Consider the following 17,607-nt stretch of genomic DNA (forward strand, 5'->3'; position numbering starts at 1 on the left):
AACACTGTTGTGAAGGATAATCTTCCCTCATACTTTGCAGCGCCCTTTAAAGGGGCAATCTGCATTTGAAACAACAACAAAGCGGCCACCCTGTCACTTGTTTTTGTAAACAGCTGAGGGATGGGGTTGGAGAAATTGAACCAATCTCAAAGTGAATGTAGCAATCACAGATTTCCCCTGTAATGCCTTCTAGTGCTTCTCTTCTGTTCTATGGGGCTCGTTGTTTTGCCATTAAGCTAATTGGGTCTTTCAGCATGTTTCAAATACAGTTACATTGCAAGACTGGTAATATTGTTTTTAAAAGTTAGATTGATTTCTCATAACCTGTCAACAGTTTTCTCATTCTAACAGAGGGCCAAGGGTTGGAGTTAAGTCGGTTTGTGTTGGCCTTTGGTGGAGTGGATACTGGATATAGACTATAATCCTTGTCAAGATGTCACACACAGTCAGAGAAAAATTCCACACCTCACTGCCCCAAAAACAAAAATAACGTATTAGTACTAACTTAAATTGAAAGCATATGCCCAGCATCAGTGATGTAAATGTAAGAATGTGTTAATTCACTAATGAACAGTGAATTCATTAGACATTTGATTACACATTCTGGGCAGCAGATAAATCAACACGCAGTGTTGTCCAAACACACGCCCTCGCCAGACAAACTTGTTTTCTGTCCGACTGTGGTTTTCCAACAGTCTAAATCCATGAAACAGAATTTCGTTCAAAACAAACCAGCATATTTCTCAAATCTGCGTCCCCTCGTAAAGAAGCCGGGCCGGACCGGGGGAAGGAAGGCTGGAGTGGCTAGAGCTAACTGTCTGTTTTGTACCGCCCACGCTCTCAGGCCTCTGTCTCATCCATTCAAGCCTCTACATAAGGCCAGGCTTTCATTAACTCTACGGCAATTCATGAGCAAGAGGGGATTAGGTTTTTAAAAGTTTGTTTTTAAAAGGTTGTAAATAAAGCTGTACTGATTCAGAGTTCATGGCTCCCCACAAGACTTGTGGGGGTGGATTTGGAAATATTGAGCCATGTAGACTATGTTTATAATACAATGTCCCAGGGGCAGCTGAGCTCGTGGCACAGATGTATTACAGCCAGGGGGGGGGGGGGGTAGAAGTGTCGCTGGCTATTAAAGTGAATGTTACTAGGAGGAACCTGCTCTATATTTAAGTGGCTGAGTGGGTGTGATCTGTCATTCCAGTTGCTGCTGTCAAGGATGCCGTGTTATCATAACGTTATCTGACTTCTGTCTGTGTAAGAGTTATTGCTGGTTAGGTGGCCCGATTCACTGATTTGTTTTTCACTGATTGATGTTTCATACAGAAGAAAAAACCTAATGGAGTAAAACATTTAAAACATTTGGTAAATTTCCAGTAACGTTTTGTCAAATAGCCTTAAAATAGCCAGTCTGCTTATGAGGAGAGTAGGGGATTCCTAAGTCAGCACAGAGCATGTTTCATTTAGACAGAGTTCAGAGATGGAGAGTTACGGAGCTCAGAGATGGAGAGTTATTGTACACTGGTGCAGCTGCTTTGAATGTAAGATGGTAGAGTTGGGGTAGGAGAGGTGGGAAGAAGGGAAGAAGGGAGGAAAGGAGGGTGGAGAGAGAGAGAGAGAAAGAGAGAGGAATATACTGTAGGTAGAGAGGTTGGGTGTCCGGTCCTCATTTATTTTCAGACACCTTCACAAGCTATAAATATATGTTCTCAATCACCCCCTTTCCTGTAAGAGCACACCTTGGATTACACCCTCTCTCACCGTAATCAACCACAGCGAGTGCCTTGCCTACTACTTCTGTATGGATCTGAATGTGAGTGAGTGTGTGAGTGTGAGGGTGTGTGAGTGCGAGTGTGAGTGTGAGGGTGTGTGAGAGTGAGAGAGAGAGAGAGTGTGTATGTATGTGTGTGAGTTTGTGCGTGCGTGTGTGCGTGCGTGCGTGCGTGGGTGGGTGTGTGTGTGTGTGTGTGTGTGTGTGTGTGTGTGTGTGTGTGTGTGTGTGTGTGTGTGTGTGTGTGTGCGTGTGTGTGTGTGTGTAAGAGTGTGTGTGGTCAGGCATGCCTGAGGTTGCTGAGACTCTGCCTTCTCTCTCAGCATTAATGACAACTTCCTTCCTCCCAGACAGTCAAACACCTGATCACTTACTGTACTGGGGTGGACATGCCCACGCATCCCTCAGAGTCTACAGTAGCTCAGACCTGGCAGGCTCACACAGTGTCTAATAAGAACATTGACCTCTAGCAGTGTTAAAGTGCCAATCTGTGATTGGTACGTGCATTTTTTTACTTTCAAATTAATGACATACTGTATACCCACTTGATTCTTGAAGAATATACCCCATGAGCTTAGATTAGCTTAAGTTGTACCCCATCAGAACTCAAAATATAAGCTTGTTTTACTTCAATGTTTGTAAACAATGTAAATGTAAACAAACACTGTATAGCCTCAAAACATGGTTTCAACTATAATGGTGATATCATGGACGGTCAGTCCTTGAATCTATTGCTCTGTCTATGAATTTGGGAATGGTTACTTTTCTCCAGCCAGGGAAGAGAGTCGGTTGGCCAGGACAGGGAAGAGAGTCGGTTGGCCAGGACAAGACAGGGAAGAGAGGTGGTTGGCCAGGACAGGACAGGGAAGAGAGTCGGTTGGCCAGGACAGGACAGGGAAGAGAGTCGGTTGGCCAGGACAGGGAAGAGAGTCGGTTGGCCAGGACAGGACAGGGAAGAGAGGTGGTTGGGCATTGGGACTGGCCAGACCAGGCATATGGACAAGTTAATGATTGTAATTTCTTCTTAACTTTTTGCTTGAGGAAAAACATAAGCAATAGCGCAAGAACATTTCCAATAACCTTTTTGAGGGATAGCAACTTTGCTTAACTTTCTTCTTAAGTCTATAGTTAAGGAAAAACATGGCAGTTAAGAGGAAATATCTTCTTAAGAAGGTTTTGTGAATCTGGGCCCAGGTGCTCCAGAAATCCTGGTTGGAGGATTTCGGATTTTCTGCTTATTCCCTCCTGATTTCAGAAATCATCCTGCTTCTGGAAAACCATGGAAATTGGGGGACATTTACCAGATCTTTGCAACGCTAGTCACTAAAAGCAATCTAGGGGTTAAAGGTTACAGTAAGAAAGGAAGTAAGGGATATGAACAGTAATGTCGGTTTTGTTAGAAAACAAAACGTTCCTAAGGCAGGACGTTCCTAAGGCAGGACGTTCCTAAGACAGGACGTTCCTAAGGCAGGACGTTCCTAAGGCAGGACGTTCCTAAGGCAGGACGATCCTAAGGCAGGACGTTCCTAAGGCAGAACATTCCTAAGGCAGGACTCAGGCAGTCAGCCAAGGAGTTTGTCCTTAGACCACTGGTTCAAATCCGGCTCAGAGGACCATGAAAAATAGCTATTTTCCACATAGAAGGTCATAAAAATATATAAAACATTTATTTAACCTTTATTTGACTAGGCAAGTCAGTTAACAACAAATTCTTATTTACAGTGACGGCCTACCAAAAGGCGAAAGGCCTCCTGTGGGGATGGGGGCTGGGATTAAAAATAAAATAAACATATAGGACAAAACACATCACGACAAGATTTAACCCACAGTGTAGTTTTACAGACCAGACGAAGTGGTCAGATGACGCGGATGCTACACTACAGGAATGTTTTGCTAGCACAGACTGGAATATGTTCTGGGATTCATCCAATGGCATTGAGGAGTACACCACCTCAGTCATCGGCTTCATCAATAAGTGCATCGACGACGTCGTCCCCACAGTGACTGTACGTACATAACCCAACCAGAAGCCATGGATTACCGGCAATATCCGCATCGAGCTAAAGGCTAGAGCTGCCGCTTTCAAGGAGCGGGAGACTAATCCGGACGCTAATAAGAAATCCCGGAAGCTGCCCAGTGCCTACCAAATGAGCTAAATGCCTTTTATGCTCGTTTCACGGCAAGCAACACTGAAGCATGCACGAGAGCACCAGCTGTTCTGGATGACCGTGTGATAACGCTCTCGGTAGCCGATGTGAAAAAAACTTTTAAACAGGTCAACTTTCACAAGGCCGCGAAGCCAGACAGATTACCAGGACATGTACTCAAAGCATGAGCGGACCAACTGTCAAGTGTCTTCACTGACATTTTCAACCTCTCCCTGACGAGTCTGTAATACCTACATGTTTCAAACAGACCACCATAGTCCCTGTGCCCAAGGAAGCGAAGGTAACCTGCCTTAATGATTACCGCCCCGTGGCACTCACGTCGGTAGCCCCGAAGTGCTTTGAAAGGCTGGTCATGGCTCACATCAACAGCATCCTCCCGGACACCCTAGACCCACTCCAATTCGCATACCGCCCCAACAGATCCACAGATGATGCAATCTCAATCGCACTCCACACTGCCCTTTCCCACCTGGACAAAAGGAACACATACAGTATGTGAGAATGCTGTTCATTGACTATAGCTCAACGTTCAACACCATAGTGCCCACAAAGCTCATCACTAAGCTAAGGACCCTGGGACTAAACACCTCCCTCTTCAACTGGATCCTGGACTTCCTGACGGGCCGCCCCAGGTGTTAAGAGTAGGCAACAACATGTCTGCCACGCTGATCATTAACACTGGGGCCTCTCAGGGGTGTGTACTTAGTCCCCTCCTGTATTCCCTGTTCACCCACGACTGCATGGCCAAACACGACTCCAACAACATCATTAAGTTTGCTGACGACACAACAGTGGTAGGCCTGATCACCGACAACGATGAGACGGCCTATAGGGAGGAGGTCAAAGAACTGGCAGTGTGGTGCCAGGACAACAACCTTTCACTTAATGTGAGCAAGACAAAGGAACTGATTGTGGACTACAGGAAAAGGCGGGCCGAACAGGCCCCCATTAACATCGATGGGGCTGTAGTGGAGCGGGTCGAGAATTTCAAGTTCCTTGGTGTCCACATCACCAACAAACTATCATGGTCCAAACATACCAAGACAGTCATGAAGAGGGCACGACAAAACCTTTTCCCCCTCAGGAGACTGAAAAGATTTGGCATGGGTCCCCAGATCCTCAAAAGGTTCTTCAGCTGCACCATCGAGAACATCCTGACCGGTTGCATCCCCGGCTGGTATGGCAACTGCTCGGCATCTGACCGTAAGGCGATACAGAGTGTAGTGCGAAGGGCCCAGTACATCACTGGGGCCAAGCTTCTTGCCATCCAGGACCTATATAATAGGCTGTGTCAGAGGAAAGCTCATAAAATTGTCATAGACTCCAGTCACCCAAGTTAGACTGTTTTCTCTGCTACCGCACGGCGGTACCAGAGCGCCAAGTCTAGGACCAAAAGGCTCCCAACAGCTTCTACCCCCAAGCCATAAGACTGCTGAACAATAAATCAAATTGCCACTGGACAATTTACATTGACCCCCCCTCCCTTTTGTACACTGCTGCTACTCGCTGTTTATTATCTATGCATAGTCACTTCACCACCACCTAAATGTACAAATTACCTCAACTAACCTGTACCCCCGCATACTGACTCGATACCGGTGCCCCCTGTATATAGCCTCGTTATTGTTATTCTTATTGTGTTACTTTTTACTTTTTATTTTAAGTCTACTTGGTAAATATTTTCTTAACTCTTCTTGAACTGCACTCTTGGTTAAGGGCTTGTAAGTAAGCATTTCACGGTAAAGTCTATACTTGTTGGATTCGGCGCGTGTGACAAATAAAGTTTGATTTGTTCTAGAATAGATATCATCTGAGCACATATTAAAGATCAGTGGACAAAGTCCGTTCATTAACAGTGACTGACTGGTTCAATGTCATAAGATTTTGTCATTCTATCAGCGGATAGATGTCTCCATCTCTTCATTCAAAGACTCAATCATGGACACTCTTACTGACAGTTGTGGCTGCTTTGTGTGATGTATTGTTGTCTCTACCTTCTTGACCTTTGTGCTGTTGTCTGTGCCCAATAATGTTTGTATCATGTTTTGTGCTACTGCCATGTTGTGTTGCTACCATGCGGTGTTGTCATGTGATGCTGCCATGTTGTGTTGCTACCATGTTGTTGTCATGTTGTGTTGCTACCATGCGGTGTTGTCATGTGATGCTGCCATGTTGTGTTGCTACCATGTTGTTGTCATGTTGTGTTGCTACCATGCGGTGTTGTCATGTGATGCTGCCATGTTGTGTTGCTACCATGTTGTTGTCATGTTGTGTTGCTACCATGCGGTGTTGTCATGTGATGCTGCCATGTTGTGTTGCTACCATGTTGTTGTCATGTTGTGTTGCTACCATGCGGCTGTCGTCATGTGATGCTGCCATGCTATGCTGTTGTCTAGGTCTCTCTTTATGTAGTGTTGTGGTGTCTCTCCTGTTGTGATGTGTGTTTTTGTTGATGGTAGTCCGTCATTGTAAATACGAATTTGTTCTTAACTGACTTGCCTAGTTGAATAAAGGTTACAAAAAAATAACAAATATAAATTAAAAAAATATACAAAAAAGCATTACACATTAAATACACATAATGTCACAGCACATGGGCCATGCAATAACCTACTTCAAAGGGTTTACGTTGGCAGGGACGGTAAAGGCTGGCATTCAGCCTAACACACAATGTGGGAAACCTTCACTGCAGAATATTTTTGTTTGTTACAGTGGCACATGAAGCCCATATTAAATAGTATGATTACTCAAGACAATGATTACTGGATGAGATAAAAATAAAAAAAAGCTTCAATTTTAATTAAAGGGTGCTGGTTTTGCAGTGCAGGAGCTAGCATATTATGTGAATTCAATTTTCTGAATTTGTGAATTGCAGGTTTACTTGACTCTGGCCCTAAAGTTTCATACAGCTATTCTATCAGGTTCTCCCACCCTGTTTGATTAGGGCCTAACACACAGGAGGTCCTGCAACCACACTGTTTTCTTTCCCTGGGCCCATAACTCTTAAAAACACACAAACACTTGGGTTGTAAATGACCTGTTCATCAGGCAGTGACAGGAGAGGTGATTCTGGACTCTAGGTGGGCCAGGTGTGCAGATCAGGACAGGCCAGTGGCTTGCCAAAGCCTTGTTGGCATGGCGACACAGGACCATGGAAAGTTCTGGAATCTGTCACTGCTGGCAGGGTGCTCTCAGAGTGGGACTAGTGTTGGCTTTGCCTCCAGCTGTTTCTTTACAGACAAGCTGAACGCCAAGCAACAGCCAGGGGCCAAGATCAGCCTAGAGATGGCTGCTGAGCCCAGCCCACCGGCCACACACAGACCATTTATACACATACACAACCTCTCTCTCTCTCTCGCTCTCTCTCTCTCACACACACACTCTCTAACACACACACTCTCTCCTTCTCTCTCACACACACACACACATACAAGCACACACACACACACACACACACACACACACACACACACACACACACACACACACACACACACACACACACACACACACACACACACACACACACACACACACACACACACACACACACACACACACACATACATACTTCGTATGAAATAGTAGGTCACAACCAATCGGTCACAATAGGTGACCTCAATCTCTTTGTGTGAAACACAATTTCACCAGCTCCCTGGTGCAGTTGACTGCTTTAAGCTCTACATTTTGCAGACTGGTAAAATGGGAATCAAAACATAATTCTGCAAACTGCAAATTTCATAAGAATATAATCTTACTTATAATTTATTTTTCCACTTTTGACAACTGTAATCAATGGTGCTTGAAAACCGTTGAATGAAGCAGCCTTGAAGGTGGTGTGGGTGAATAACCTCACTTAAGAAAATGGATAAAACCACACTAAAATCAACTAGACCCCTTCATTTTCCTTGCGTGGTTGATGGTATTTCATTGAAGAAAGAAAAACCGAAGATAATTCTTATTTTCTTTTTGAGGCTTTTGTTCATTACCGTTCAGGTAAATGGGGGAAAGACGCTGCGGAAATTAAAATGTATTGAAATCTATTTCAGTGGTAAAGTTGGCTGTGTTTCTTGGCGCGCGTCCGCTATTTTTTTCTCGAACATTTCAACAGTGTGTATTGGTCAAGGAGGGGTGAACTCCTTTTGTGGCTTGACTCGGAGGTAAGAGTGTTTAGGTTTGCGGCCTGTGGAGCCTGCGGATAGAATAATTGGTGGAATTGGTGATGGATGGCCCAGAACAACGTAGGGGGAAGTACAGTACATTATTCCAGTGTAATACTGTACAACACTCTACAGTATAATTCATGAAAGCCTGGCTGGAATGGTGTACTAGAAGAATGAATGGATGGTGGATTGGATTTGATTTATTAGGATCCCCATTAGCCGATGCCAATGGCGACAGTTAGTCTTACTTGGGTCCGACACATAATTAAAAACACATTACAGACAAAAGACTACAATTTACATACAGTACATTATAAAAACATTAACATGTATTGTGTGCATCTATTCGTTACACATACAGCGCATTCGGAAATTATTCAGACCCCTGGACTTTTTCCACATCATCCTTATTCTAAAATGGATTAAATAAACGATTTTCCTCATCAATCTACACACGATACCCCATAATGGCAAAGTGAAAACAGGTCTTTAGAAATTGTTGGAAATTTATAAAAAATTAAAAACATAAATACCTCATTAACATAAGTATTCAGACCCTTTGCTACGAGACTCGAAATTGAGCTCAGGTGCATCTTGTTCCCATTGATCATCCTTGAGATGTTTCTACAACTTGATTGGAGTCCACCTGGGGTAAATTCAATGATTGGACATGATTTGGAAAGGCACACAGCTGTTTATATAACGTCCCACAGTTGACAGTGCATGTCAGAGAAAAACTAAGCTATGAGGTTGAAGGAATTGTCCGTAGAGCTCCGAGACAGGATTGTGTCGAGGCACAGATCTGGGGGAAGGGTACCAAAACAATTCTGCAGCATTGAAGGTCCCCAAGAACACAGTGGCCTCCATCATTCTTAAATGGAAGGGGTTTGAAACCCCCAAGACTCTTCCTAGAGCAGGCCGCCCGGCCAAACTGAGCAATCGGGTGAGAAGGGCCTTGGTCAGGGAGATGACCAAGAACCCGATGGCCACTCTGACAGAGGTCTAGAGTTCCTATGTGGAGATGGGGGAACCTTCCAGAAGGACAACCATCTCTGCAGCACTCCATCAATCAGGCCTTTATGGCAGAGTGGCCAGACGGAAGCAACTCCTCAGTAAAAGGCACATGACAGCCCGCTTAGAGTTTGCCAAAAGTGCACCTAAAGGACTCATCTCTGGTCTGATGAAACCATGATTGAACTCTTTGGCCTGAATGCCAAGCGTCACGTCTGGATGAAACTTGGCACCATCCCTACGGTGAAACATGGTGGTGGCAGCATCCTGCTGTGGGGAGGTTTCAGGGGCAGGGACTGGGAGACTAGTCAGGATCAAGGGAAAGATGAACGGAGCAAAGTACAGAGAGATCCTTGATGAAAACCTTGTCCAGAGCGCTCAAGACCTCAGTCTAGGGCAAAGCTTCACCTTCCAACAGGACAACAAACCTCATCACACAGCCAAGACAACGCATGAGTGGCTTCGGGACAAGTCTCTGAATGTCCTTGAGTGGCCCAGCCAGAGCCCGGACGTGAAACCGATCAAACATCTCTGGAGAGACCTGAAAATAGCTGTGCAGCGACGCTCCCCATCCAACCTGACAGAGCTTGAGAGGATCTGCAGAAAATAATAGGAGAAACTCCCCAAAAACAGGTGCGCCAAGCTTGTAGCATCATACCCAAGAAGACTCAAAACTGTAATTGCTGCCAAAGATGCTTCAACAAAGTACTGAGTAAAGGGTACAAATACTTATGTAAATGTCATATTTATTTATTTATTTTTATAAATTTGCAAACATTTCTAAAAACCAGTTTTTGCTTTGTCATTATTGGGTATTGTGTGTAGATTGATGAGGGGGAAAAATGCTTAAACATAACAAAATGTGAAAAAGTCAAGGGGTCTGAATACTTTCCGAATGCACTGTACATGTCAGTACATACACACAACAAGTAGGTCACATGTCAGTACATACACACAACAAGTAGGTCACATGTCAGTACATACACACAACAAGTAGGTCACATGTCAGTACATACACACAACAAGTAGGCCACATGTCAGTACATACACACAACAAGTAGGCCACATGTCAGTACATACACACAACAAGTAGGTCACATGGGGGAGAGGCGTTATGCCGTGAGGTGTTGCTTTATTTGTTTCTTTTTTAAACCAGGTTTGCTGTTCAATGTAAATAGTCCGGGTGGCCATTTGATTTATTGTTCAGCAGTCTTATGGCTTGGGGGTGAAAGCTGTTAAGGAGCCTGTTGGACATAGACTTGGCGCTCCGGTACAGCTTGCTCTGCAGTAGCAGAGAGAACAGTCTATGACTTGGGTGACTGGAGTCTCTGACAATATTTTGGGCCTTCCTCTGACACCGCCTAGTATATAGGTCCTGGATGGCAGGAAGCTTGGCCCCAGTGATGTACTGGGCCGCATGCACTACCCTCTGTAGCGCCTTACGGTCGGTCGTATGCAGTGATAAAACCAGTCAGGATGCTCTCGATGGTGCAACTGTATTACTTTTGAGGATCTGGGGACCCATGCCAAACATGTTTTGTCTCCTGAGGGGGAAAAGGTATTGTCGTGCCCTCTTCAGGACTTTCTTGGTGTGTTTGGACCGTGATAGTTCGTTGGTGATGTGGACACCAAGGAACTTGAAACTCTCAACCCGCTCCACTACAGCCCCGTCGATGTGAATGGGGGTGTGTTCAGCCCTCCTTTTCCTGTAGTCCACGTCTTGCTCACGTTGAGGGAGAGATTGTTGTCCTGACACCCCACCCAGGTCTCTGACCTCTTTCCTATAGGCTGTCTCATCCTTGTCGATGTTGCCTACCCTTACCACCTGGGGCGGTATGCAAATTGGAGTGGGTCTAGGATTTCCGGGATGATGGTGTTGATGTGAACCATGACCAGCCTTTCAAAGCACTTCATGGCTACCGACGTGAGTGCTACAGGGCGGTAGTCATTTAGGCAGGTTATGTTCGTTTCCTTGGGCACATGGACTATGGTGGTCTGCTTGAAACATGTAGGTATTACAGACTCGGTCAGGGAGAGGTTGAAAATGTCAGTGAAGACACTTGACAGTTGGTCCGTGCATGCTCTGAGTACACGTCCTGGTAATCTGTCTGGCTTCGCGGCCTTGTGAAAGTTGACCTGTTTAAAGGTCTTGCTCACATCGGCTACAGAGAGCATGATCACACAGTCGTCCGGAACAGCTGGTGCTCTCATGGATGCGTCAGTGTTGCTTGCCTCGAAGCGAGCATAAATGTCATTTAGCCTGTCTGGTAGGCTCGCTTCACTGGGCAGCTCGCGGCTGGGTTTCCCTTTGTAGTCCATAATAGTTTTGAAGCCCTGCCACATCCAACGAGCACCAGAGCTGGTGTAGTTGGATTCAATCTTAATCCTGTATTGAAGCTTTGCCTGTTTGATGGTTCAACTGAGGGCATAGCGGGATTTCTTATAAGTGTCCGGATTAGTGTCCCGCTCCTTGAAAGCGGCAGCTCTTTAGCTCGGTGCGGATGTTGCCTGTAATCCATGGCTTCTGGTTGGGATATGTAAGTATGGTCACTGTTGGGACGACGTTGTTGATGCGCCTATTGATGAAGCCATTGATTGAGGTGGTATACTCCTCAATGCCATTGGAAGAATCACGGAACATATTCCAGTCTGTGCTAGCAAAACATTCCTGTAGCGTAGCATCTGCGTCATCTGACCACTTCCATTTTGAGCGAGTCACTGGTACTTCCTGCTTTAGTTTTTGCTTTTAATCTGTAGGATAGCATTGTTATCAGATTTTCCAAATGGATGGCGAGGGAGAGCTTTGTACACGTCTGAGTATGTGGAGTTAAGGTGGTCTAGAGATTTTTTCTCTCTTGTTGCACATGTGACATGTTGATAGAAATTATGTAAAACGGTTTGAAGTTTACTTGCATTAAAGTCCCTGGCCACTAGGAGCGCCACTTCTGGATGAGCATTTTCTTGTTTCTTTATGGCCTTATAAAGCTGGCTGAGTGTGGTCTTAGTGCCAGTGTCGGTTTGAGGTGGTAAATAGACGGCTACGAAAAATATAGATGAAAACTCTCTTGGTAGATAGTGTGGCCTACAGCTTATCATAAGGTACTCTACCTCAGACGAGCAATACCTCGAGACTACCTTAATATTAGACATTGAGTACCAGCTGTTACTGACAAATAGACACACAAACCCACCCCTCCTCTTACCAGACATAGCTGTTCTGTCCTGCCGATGCATGGAAAACCCAGCCAACTGTATATTATCTGTGTCGTCGTTCAGACACGACGCAGTGAAACATAAGATATTACAGTTTTTAATGTCCCGTTGGTAGGATAGTCTTGAACGGAGCTCATCCAGTTTATTCTCCAGTGATTGCATGTTGGCCAATAGAACGGATGGTAGAGATTTGTTACACACTCGCCGACAAATTCTCACAAGGCACCCTGATCTCCGCCCACTGTATTTCCTTATTTTCTTAATGCGAATGACAGGGACTTGGGCCTTCTCTGGGAGCAACATTATATAATTTGTGTCAGACTCATTAAATAAAAAATATTTGTCCAGTTCGAAGTGAGTAATCGCTGTTCTGATATCCAGAAGCTCTTTTCGGTCATAAGAAACGGTAGCATCAACATTATGTACAAAATAAGTTCCAAATAATGCAAAAAAAAACACTCAATAGCCCATTAGGAGACCGTAAAACGGCAGCCATTCCCCGTCCAACGCCGTTCTTTCAATTTAGTCTTCTCAACTTGTTCAACATTCACACCATTAATGTCCAGATTCAGCTGAGGTCTAGAACTTGGGTTATGATTTGTACCAAATACAATGCTCTTAGTTTTAGAGATGTTCAGGACCAGTTTATTACTTGCCACCCATTCCAATACAGACTGCAATTCTTTGTTAACTTCATTAGCTGTGGTTGCTGATGCGTATATGGTTGAATCATCTGCATACATGGACACACATGCTTTGTTTAATGCCAGTGGCAGGTCATTGGTAAAAATAGAAAATAATAGAGGACCTAGAGAGCTGCCCTGCGGTACACCACACTTGACATGTTTTTCATTAGAGAAGCTTCCATTAAAGAAAACCATCTGTTCTCTTAGATAGATAGCTCTGAATCCATGATATGGCAGAGGTTGAAAAGCCATAACGCATAGGTTTATGGTCAATAATATCAAAGGCTGCACTGAAATCTAACAGTACAGCTCCCACAATCTTCTTCTTATCAATTTCTTTCAACCAATCATGTCATTTGTGTCAGTGCAGTACATGCTGAGTGCCCTTCTCTGTAAGCATGCTGAAAGTCTGTTGTTAATTTGTTTACCGAGAAATGGCATGATAGGTCTGCTGTTAGAACCAGGCCTGAGGACAAAGACTTTCTTCTATGCTCAAATTAAATATATGACAGATAGGAGGGGCTATAGAGTCAGCTACCATCCCTAGTTGGAAGAATGGATGGATGGTGGATTGGAAGAATGGATGGATGGTGGATTGGAAGAATGGATGGATGGTGGATTGGAAGAATGGATGGATGGTGGATTGGCGATTTTTAGGGTTACTTGCATCTATACAGTGAGTGAGCAAATTGCTATAAAATAAAAAAAACAATGCCCATGGATTTCAGTTCAGCTGAGAGAGAGAGAGATTGGATTGAGAGAGAAGAAAAGGAAAGAGAATGACCAGAAGAAACACCAGTCCTTTTACTGTTCCCCATAAAGCAGCAGGGAGGGTTTAGCTCAGGGAGGGTGTCAGCTCCTGTGCTGTACATCCTTCAGTGGCAACAGCCTGATAGCCTGCTGAGATGAGCTACGGTCTGACTAACCGACTGACTGACTGTACGGCTTCCTTCCTCTCTCTGCCATGTCCCAGTTCATTGCACAGTACAGTGTGAACCTCCACTGACTGGGTGGAGGCTACATTAAGCATGAGTCAAAACAGGCAACTTTTTAAAATGAGCTTGTCTGATGACAAGCTTGGACTCATTGAATGGCTGGCATACTTTTCCAATCCAAGCCATGTTGGTGATTTTTTCCCAACAAAGTGATTGACTTTGCAAAAATGTTTGGGTGGATGAGTGTTTTTTGACCGTACAGGTGCACATTTAAATATTCTAATCGTATAACATTGATAATACTTAATACCAGCTAAATAGAGTTAATAACAAGATGTTTTAGACTACTTGTAGGAATCAGAGGAGAAAGGAGAAGGAGTATTCTAGGCAGGAATACTATTATCTTAACTATAGCCTACTCATTCATAACCAAACGTTTTACAGACAAAATGTCCCATGTCAGATATTTCCAGCATAGAAAATAATGATATAATGTACCTGCCTGGGTTTCCTGGGTTCTGGACTGGTTCTGACTGTGAACAACATGCTTTTGTCCCACTAAAACCTCCTCGGATCACTGTCTCCAATAGCCTGACATTTATGACAATTTAAAATAAATTCATCTACAAGTTAGACATGAGGGATTGGCCTTCGAGGATTGACTTACATACAACTGATCATTTATACATCAAATGGCTAAGACAGAAATGGAGAAACCGCAAAACTCATTCTCAGCTACCGCAGATCAGTAGAATGAGTTACAGAGGAGTGCATGGGTGTGTCTCAAATGGCACCCTATTCCATACATAGTGCACTACTTTACAGAGGGCCCTGGTCAAAAGTAGTGCACTATATAGGGAATAGGGTGCCATTTGGTATGCAGCCCATGTTATGGTAACCCTGAACAGGCATTAGGTAATGTTCAGGATGTACGGTTTTCAGAGTTTCAGAGTGAGACTTGAAGAGTGACCTGTTTTTTAAATCCTGGTCTGCCAAGCAAACCCATTGTGTATTGTAACTTGTTGGAGTCTTAGGTAAAACACACACTGAAATCAATGACATTCTGTGGAAGTTATATCCATCGTACTAAAAGCAATTCATTAAGATTGTGTGTAATGTGTGTGTGTGTGTGTGTGTGTGTGTGTGTGTGTGTGTGTGTGTGTGTGTGTGTGTGTGTGTGTGTGTGTGTGTGTGTGTGTGTGTGTGTGTGTGTGTGTGTGTGTGTGTGTGTGAGATCGAGAAAGACTGCAGTATTTTCAAAGTGCTACAGTACCTTGGAATATCTTGGAATGGTCTTCCTTACAATTCTGATAAACTCTTGTCATTAAACAGCAAACGTAAGGGCAGAATAGTTTTTCCTATTACAGTGAGTAAAATGCTTTGTTTAATAGATAGTTTTTTAAGGTGGTTTTCTTAGAAAAGGAAGAGAAAGAACAGAAATATACCCAGGTTTTCTCATTCTTCAACTCCCCATCTAGTTTAAACAAAGACAAACATTTCAAAAAGTGGTCTATCAAATAGATAATGAGAAAGGTTTAGAACACTGCATCATCTACTCCTGAGTGGCGCAGCGGTCTAAGGAACTGCATCTCAGTGCAAGAGGCGTCACTACAGTCCCTGGTTCGAATCCAGGTAGTATCACATGTGGTTGGCCGGTGTAGGCTGTCATTGTAAATAAGAGTTTGTTCTTAACTGAGTTGCCTAGTTCAATAAAGTTACATTTTTATTTTTTTATATACACTGTAATAGTTAACAATGCTGAGTATTTCCTTTCTCTGCTGAGAAAATGAAAAGTTACTAAACAATCATGTTCTCAATTTAAAATTTTAAAAATCTGGGTGTTTAATGACTTTGCTGTTTCTCCTAAAACGCTGCCAGGGAAAGCTGAAACATGTCAAAGTAGGATTTGTATTCACATTTTTCTATCCACTTCAGATTTAATCCATACTTTAGAACATATACTATAGATTAAGTACCACAGTAAATCTTTTGTCATCCTCGTGATATATTGTCTGATATACCACGGCTGTCAGCCAATCAGCATTCAGGGCTCAAACTACCCAGTTTATAACATAGATTAAGTACCACAATGCCAATATATCTGCATAAACATGTGGAGAAATGGTGACAACATCGTTGAAAGGGTTTAGGATTGAGAACAGGCTGTTAGCAGAGACCAGGGGGAATACAGTACAGGCAATTCTTTTATATTTCAACAACAAAAAAAGATTTTGCTGGTTGAAGACTAAGATTGATGGGTGTGAATGATTTGTAGAACAACAGCAGCAAAACGATATTCTTACTGCCTATAGTGAGACGTTGTACAGTACAGCAGCATACCTCAAATGAACTAAGTGCAGTTGCCTGTAATTTACTTCTGAGAGACCACAGAGAGGGAAAGTAAAACTCTGCTAAAACCCATTTATCACCTTTAAGGTTTTCTAAACTAACAAACCAAGAATTAATATGCTTAGAAATGGCCAAGCTATCCAAGCACTGGCTAAACCATAAAGAAACCTTAATCAAACACATCATAACCCCTTTATGTTGTTTTTCACAGTATAGGCTATGTACACAGTGGTTAGATGAAACATGGTTTAAATACGGAATGGTAATCTTTTGCTTTTTCATAGACAGACTGACAGTCATGTTTTACATGCAAGCCAACTGCACAGCTTTATGATGAGAATAAGAAGAAGAAGAAGAAGATGAAGACAAAGAAGAAGAAGACGAAGAAGAAAGCTGCCCATGTCAGCCTCACAACAAAATGTGGAATATAGAACGGTTGTAATGAGCAAAGCCTGGATTTACTGAAGGATGACACGATGGGTGTTCCAAATATAGGACTGTGCAGGGGAAGTATACAAGTATAGAAATATATTCCAGATTAGAACAGGTCCTAAAATCAAAACATGAGGGAGTCTGGATTAGTGCTGAATAAAACGAGGGTGTTACTTTGGCTTCAACATGGGGTATGAGCTGTTTTGTGAGAGCACAGTCTGTAGGCCTAAGTGTGTGACGTTCAACAACTGTAGGTAGGATGAAAAACGGACAACTAGCTAATGTTGTTCTGTGTTGAGAGAGCAATTTAGCATGAATCAAAAGCAGCTTTCCTGGCTCGGATTCTGCATGCTGGTCTGAGCCTGCCAGGAAATGGGGGGATTTTTTTTCTTTTTGCAGGTAAAAGTCGGAATTTACAGAATGGAATGAAATTAGGTATTTTTTTCCTACCGAATGTAAACGTGTTATTAGTAAGCGTTGGGGATGCAGACCAGTTGGAAACTATAGCAAGCAGATTTTGGGGACGATGAGAGGGGGGGACCTACTCCCAAACTCAAGGTACTTTACAGTAGGACCCCTTGCTGAATTGGTTGCTTGTAAACTGCATGAAGAACTCCACCACCCACCAGGTACATACCCTCCTGTGTTCCTTTTACTACGGTCTGCTAAGCCACAGCACTTAGAAAAACCTGGTTTCTGACTTTTATTCATGAAGAGAGATGCATGTTATTAAATCCAGATTTTGCGTACTATCAGGTTGCACATTGACATATTTCATGCTGTGTTTTATATGGTCGACTAGTAATATACACCATACAGAGCATTCGGAAAGTATTCAGACCTTTTCACTTTTTCCACATTTTGTTACGTTACAGCCTT

This window comes from Salvelinus alpinus, chromosome 9, assembly GCF_045679555.1.
Source record: "Salvelinus alpinus chromosome 9, SLU_Salpinus.1, whole genome shotgun sequence".
Classification (NCBI taxonomy): Eukaryota; Metazoa; Chordata; class Actinopteri; order Salmoniformes; family Salmonidae; genus Salvelinus; species Salvelinus alpinus.